Source organism: Arvicanthis niloticus, chromosome 12, assembly GCF_011762505.2.
Source record: "Arvicanthis niloticus isolate mArvNil1 chromosome 12, mArvNil1.pat.X, whole genome shotgun sequence".
NCBI lineage: Eukaryota > Metazoa > Chordata > Mammalia > Rodentia > Muridae > Arvicanthis > Arvicanthis niloticus.
In genome coordinates, this window is record NC_047669.1 from 3921568 (window position 1) to 3927737 (window position 6170).

Genomic DNA, 6170 nt, shown 5'->3' on the forward strand with positions numbered 1-6170 from the left:
TTTCTGAGTTCGAGGCCAGCCTGGTCTACAGAGTGAGTTCCAGGACAGCCAGGGCTACACAGAGAAACCCTGTCTCAAAAAAAAAAAAAAAAAAAAAAAAAAAAAACACAAAACACAAAACAAAACAAAAAAAGAGTCAGAAGCAGAATGGAGACGTGGAGTCTTGTTGGATCTCACATTTTCACTATCAAATATATCTTCATTCACTTATTCACCACCAAAAATAAAAAAATCCATGACAGAATTAGAATTTTAAAAAATAGCTTTATAACCACACTCTTCCATAACTCATGCTTGCTACCTTCACCCACCTCTCCCTGTGTCCATCTCTTCTGTCTCGTCTCCCTGTGACCTTCAGAATGGCTCTGACAAACAGTCAGGACTCAGTGAGTGGGCCCCTGTGCTGAGCTGTCCCCTGGCTTCATCACATTGCCCTTTCCCCTCGGACCTCAGATGCATGACATTCCCATGGTGTGTCCAGGGCTAGACCCTTGCTCTGCCTCATCCTTGGGACAGAGAAAGGGCCCAAGGAACAGCCGAGCAGAGGGTCTTCTCTCTGAAGTCTCCCAGGAAGTGGATGCTCCTGGCTAACCTGCAAAGCTCTGTGGGTTGACGTTTGGCCTCTTGGATATATGCGTGTGTCTGGGTATGGTCAATCTGGCCATGCTAAACCTAGGGACCAGAGCAGTGGATGGCTCTGAACGAGGGTGTCACAGAAAGGATCCAAGCCAAGAAAAGATGGTTCTAGGCCTCTGGATGAGCTTTTCAGTCCAAAGCAGTATTTCTGATCTGTAGAACACAGTAGCCTGTGGGCATTCCAACTGAGCATGGAAGCCTTCTGGAAATGTAACACTCAGACCGACTGAGAGTGTTGGCTGTATCTCGGGATCCAGAACACCAGGATCCAGGACACCAGCTCCAGGCTCTGCCTAGGCCTCGACCCACCCATTGTCCGACACTAAGACTCCAGCTGATCCCAGGGTGAGAGACTTGTTGACTGGGAAGGGCCATGGCAGAAAGGCAGGAGTGGAGCAGGGCAGCAGAGGGTGGGAGGGATGGGAAGACACTGTATGTCCAACACAAGCTGGGATATATGCACACAAGCCCGACAGCAAACCTTGGTCATCTTGGACTGTCAACAGAATCCTGGCTAAAACCACTCCAGACTCAGAAGCCTATCTGTGGCTTCCACCTCTAAGAATGGTCTTCACGTAGGAGCATCTGTGCCCCTGACCTCCCTGACAGGGGACAGGGAATGTGAAAAACTGCATGTTCTATACTCAGTGAGTACCAAACCCAGGCCCCAGCTACAAAACCAGCTTTTGGGACCTCTGTCTTATGTGAAAGCAGGGTCTAGTGAGCCTGGGCAGGAATCAGGAGAAGTTTGGTCTTGGACAATCTTGGCAGTGAGGCTGTCCCATGGTTCTCAGGATGCAGAACTGCTGTGGAAAGTGGAACAGAATATGGGGTGCATGGCTGGGCACACCTTTAATCCCAGTACTCTAGAGGCAGAGGCAGGCAGATCTCTGAGTTCAAGGCCAGCCTAATCTACAGAGTGAGTTCCAGGGCATCCAGGGGTACATAAAGAAATTCTCTCTGGAAAACAAAATAAAACAAAACAAAAAACATACAAACAAAGGAGAACACGAGGGTGCAGTTAGGCGAGGCGAGGCAGTCTGCCCTGTGCCTTGGAGTTTCCAGTTGACCACATGCTATGGATAGACTCTTTGCTCTGTATTATCTGAGAAACTCAGAGCAAGACATTCTTCCTTGGGCTCAGGTTCCCCATTTGTACCTTGATGAGGAGATCCCAGGGATGAAGGGTGAGTAGAGCCAAGATCTAGCAGAAGTGTGAACTGATAACCTCCCAGAGTATTGAATGGCCAAACGCTGAAAGCAATAAGGAAAAGACAGTTCTCCTTGGTGTCCTTTGAATGGGATCACTAGGCTCTGGGTCAAGCTAGTCCATCTGTGCCCTCCCCACCTGGCAAATAAAGCATATTTGCACTCTGTGGGTGGCAGTGGCCTAAACAGGGACAGAGCCAATCTTTGGGCCCTGGGAGTGTTGGGAGTGCTGTCCTGAACATGGGCAGCAGTGAGGTGGCCTAGTAGAAACCCTTCACTGAGGGCCTAAAAAGGGCTCGGAGGTGCCTTCCAGCCCAGCACATGGAGCTGCAAGCGCATGAGTCCATTTAGACAGTGTTCTGACCCAGTTTTCACTGCCCTCTGGGCTCCTAGCCTGAGCAATAGCTCCCAGTTTAACTATCACTCTAGATGAATGGTTCTAGAGAAGAATCTACATTTCCCACAGGGTTCGAGGAGGGGCCAGAAGCCACAGTGATGATGTGGGGTAGCCCCGGGACTGTGTTTTCTGGCCCCCATTCCTATACCAGGCTTTGGACCCCTGGAACACAGAATTCATATCCAGCTCTCGAGTGGGCTAGCTGTGCCTACTCCAAGAACACCAAGTCAGCAGCATTCCTGAGGAGACAACCCTGAGACTCTGTCCTGCAGCAACTATCAGTGTCCCAAGCACTTCCAAGGCCTGGAAGTTCTGGGCATTCAGTCTTTATGGGAGCTGGAAGAAGGAATAGAGCCAACCTTTGGGCCCACATGTCAGCATGCTGCCTGGCCTGAGGCTCTGCCTCCCTCCTTGCTCCAGCTCTCATCCAGATGGATCACAATGACCACAGTGAGAGGTAATCCTGCACTGCACAAACCCTGCCCAATATCCCAGCAACCTCTTAGAGGTGGGGTGCACATATGATGTTTCAGGAGGTGTGCTCAGCATAGCAGAGTCCGGGATGGTGCCTTGTAGGAGGCCCTGGCTTAGAGCAGAGTCCAGAAGTGTTGGGAGATGGGCAGGCCCAGTGGGATTCTGGGACATGCCAGGCCCTTTCCCTGTACCAGCCCCGGTTACTGCTGTGTGTGCCTTTGATGAATTAGAGATGAGGAAGCCGTCTAATTATGGCTTAATATGCACCAAAGTTGGGCAGGGTGGGGTTCCACAGAGGTTCAGAGTGATAAGGAAGAAAGTCCAGAACACAAGGTGGAGCGTGGCAAGAAGCTTCTGTAGGAGCAAAGGTGTGGGTGACCCAAGAGGGGCTGCCAGAGTTCGTCTGTCTAAACTCTCCAGCCCTGTTTTCCTGTCTGGAAAAATAGGCGGTGGTGTTGCCATCGCAGGACCAATAGCACCATGTATTTAGCAGGCCCTGCGCAGAGTCCTCTCGGGCCTTGGGCACGATGCCACCTTCTGTGGTGAGAGCAGATGGCCCCCCAGCTCCCTGGCACTGAGAACTCATCCCCAGCCACCCACTCAGGTTGGTGGCCTTGGCATGCTTAGGCAGCAGGTGCAGGCGTATAGCTTGACCTTCTCCCTCCTTTCCTAGTTCCTCCTCACACTGTCCCAGAGTGGCCCAGTGCATGTCCCCTTATTTCTTCCTCCCTTTCTAGAGCACCAGCAGCCTGAGGGTGTGTGGGTATCCTACAAGGATGTCCCAGTAGGGCTTGTGTTCATAAGCCCCTTGAGCCCTTGCAACAGGGACCACCTTCCAAGGCTGCACCACAACCCTGTCAGCCCTGGCTAGCCTTATGCTGGATTCTGATTGGACCTGGAGGTTTGCTCATCTCTGTGTCCCCTGCTAGGATCCCACATAGTTCTCTCAGGGAACAGAAGAGGCAGACACAGAAGGGATAGTGATCTGACCACACCCCAAAGCATCTATCAACAAACATCAAGAGCTGGGCTGAAGTCCCATAGACAGACAGGGTGCTTTCATGCCACATACAGATCACTGAGCTGGATCTGGGGCCAGCGGAGGAAGGTGATGCAGTATCTGTCAGGAGGTAGTGCCTGGGCGAGCAAACCATGGGGGTGGGGAGCAATTCAGACAGACCTCCAGTCTAGTCCTACAAGCCCAGCCCAGTAGGAATGACTGATATATTCAAGCCTGGGGAGAGCTGTCTGCAGACTCCACACCCTCTTTTGATTCCTAGGAACATATGTACAAAAGGCTGGGAGAATTTGTATCTGCCAGTCTAATGGGCCCGCCATCCCAGCACCTCTGCTGGGGTTTTCCACAAACCAATCCTTGTAGACTTTCTGAAAAGGACAGTGAGTAGCCTGGCTTCCCCAACTGGGCCTCTGACTCTTCCCCCCAGGGACCAACTAAGGCTGTTGGTCTTAGCCTAACTTCAGCCCTAGTAAATCCTCCACTCACTCTCAGTCAGCCGCCCGCCCTCCCTCCCTCATCCTTGGGGCCCTGGGTGGTGATGGTGCTATGCCCGATACCTGCCCACACCCTGATAACTATGCCTCTCCAGACCTGCATCTCCTGCCTAAGAGAGACATGTCCTCCTGGAGGCAAAATGGCCAGCCTGCAGCTCACTTTGTTCCCTAACTGGGCCCCTTCAGAGCTGGCCTGTACCTTAGTCTGCATCCAGGTGTCCTGCAGGCTCAGCCTCTAGAGAAGCGCACCAACCTGCTGACTGGAATGGGTATACAGACAACAGCATGCCTAAGACAATGGATGCCCAGTTCACACTACAGATCTAATCCCTGCCCCTACCTCATAGACCTGTGAGCAGGTAGGGTGTATCCAGGCCCTATCCTAAAGCATCCAGGAACAGTCATGTTTGAGCTGGAGAGAATTGTGGCACCAGAAGTCTCCATGGTAGCAATGGCTCTCCTTTCCCTCCCACAGCTAAACTATATCCCAGCAATGGAAGGGGGGGGGGGTGTCATAGTCTCTTAATGGGAAGCCTGGCCATCATTAAAAATAGTCATTGGGGAAATGCTTTCTCTAAGCCTCTCTACAAAGATGGTAGCCCAGAACTTTAGCCTTGTCCTCAGATTTTCAGCCAAGTCACATGACATGAGGTGGTCTTACAGTCATAGCAGACACGGGTGTGGGCACTGCTGGGTTCAAGAATACTGGCAGAAAAGTGGTGGTCTAGGCTATAGGCCATGGCCTTCTGCTGGTGCTTTGAAGTTAGCTTTGGGTTATCCATCTGTCATCGGGTGGCAAGCCTCCCATGTGGCAAGGAGTGAGGATGAGAATTTACTGAGCCACATAAGGGGTCAACCTGATGGCACTCAGTGACCAGTATCCAATGAAGAAGCGGACTTGACTGCCCACCCTGCCTCAATCTCATCTCCCACATTTCAGTGACCTGAAAATCCAGGTCAAACGAGCAAGGACATCTGGGACAAGGCACACAGAGGTGTGGTTGAGGACCCAGCCATGGCAGGACTGAGCAGTGTAGCCTTCATATCTAGCCAGAAGGCCATTCCTTTGCAGGCTCCTTGGCGGGTCTCCACCCTGAAGCTTATACCATACTTGGTGTATGTTTTTCCTACTGAGGCAGGCAGACCATGCAGCTCTCTGGCTGGATCATGTCACACACAGACAACCGCCAGGCAGCCAGCCGAAGCACCCCACCCCCACCCCACCCCAGAATGCACTTAAGAACTCCAGGAAGAGCACCCAAGTAGGAATGGGAGATGGGACATGTTGGGTGGGGTGGGGGTGCCATCAGGAATATTGGCCTTTTATTGGTCTGGCTTGGTGGAGGGTGGGTCCAGAGGAGTCTTGGACTTTGTAATCTCCATTGCAAAGAGGAAAGAGACGGGAGTTTGTGCAGAGGCAGGTGCAGACAAGGCCTGAGTGTCCTCCCTGGGACAGGGAGCTAGAGAGGACTACAAAGCTGGGGAGAGCACTACTGCACTCTTACACCTTGCCTCTCAGTTTCCTTACCGAGTCGCCTAGGACAGACCAGCAAAGGGCTTTAAGGGGAGGCAGGCCATGCAAAGGCTTGCTGCATCCGTCCGATGCCCAGGACTCCCTTCGGGACTTGGTTAGGCTGTGCCGCCACGCCCTCGAGCCCGCACCCACGGCCGGTTCCGGGACGCGGTGCCCGCGGCCGCCTGCAGGGGCCGCCGCCTCTTCAGGAATGCGCCGCCTTTGTCTGGGACCGCGCGTGGCCCATGCACCGGGTAGCTGAGCGTCTCCTGCCACCTGGACCGCTCTCCGGGCACCCTCGCCTCCCTTCCCGTCGCCCGCCCGCTAGCCCTGCACCCCGTACCCACCGGTTCGCGCCCGCGCCGCGCGCCCAGGTGAGCGCCCCTCCCGGCGCCAGGCCCCGCCCCGGCCCCGCCCCGCCCGGGCCGG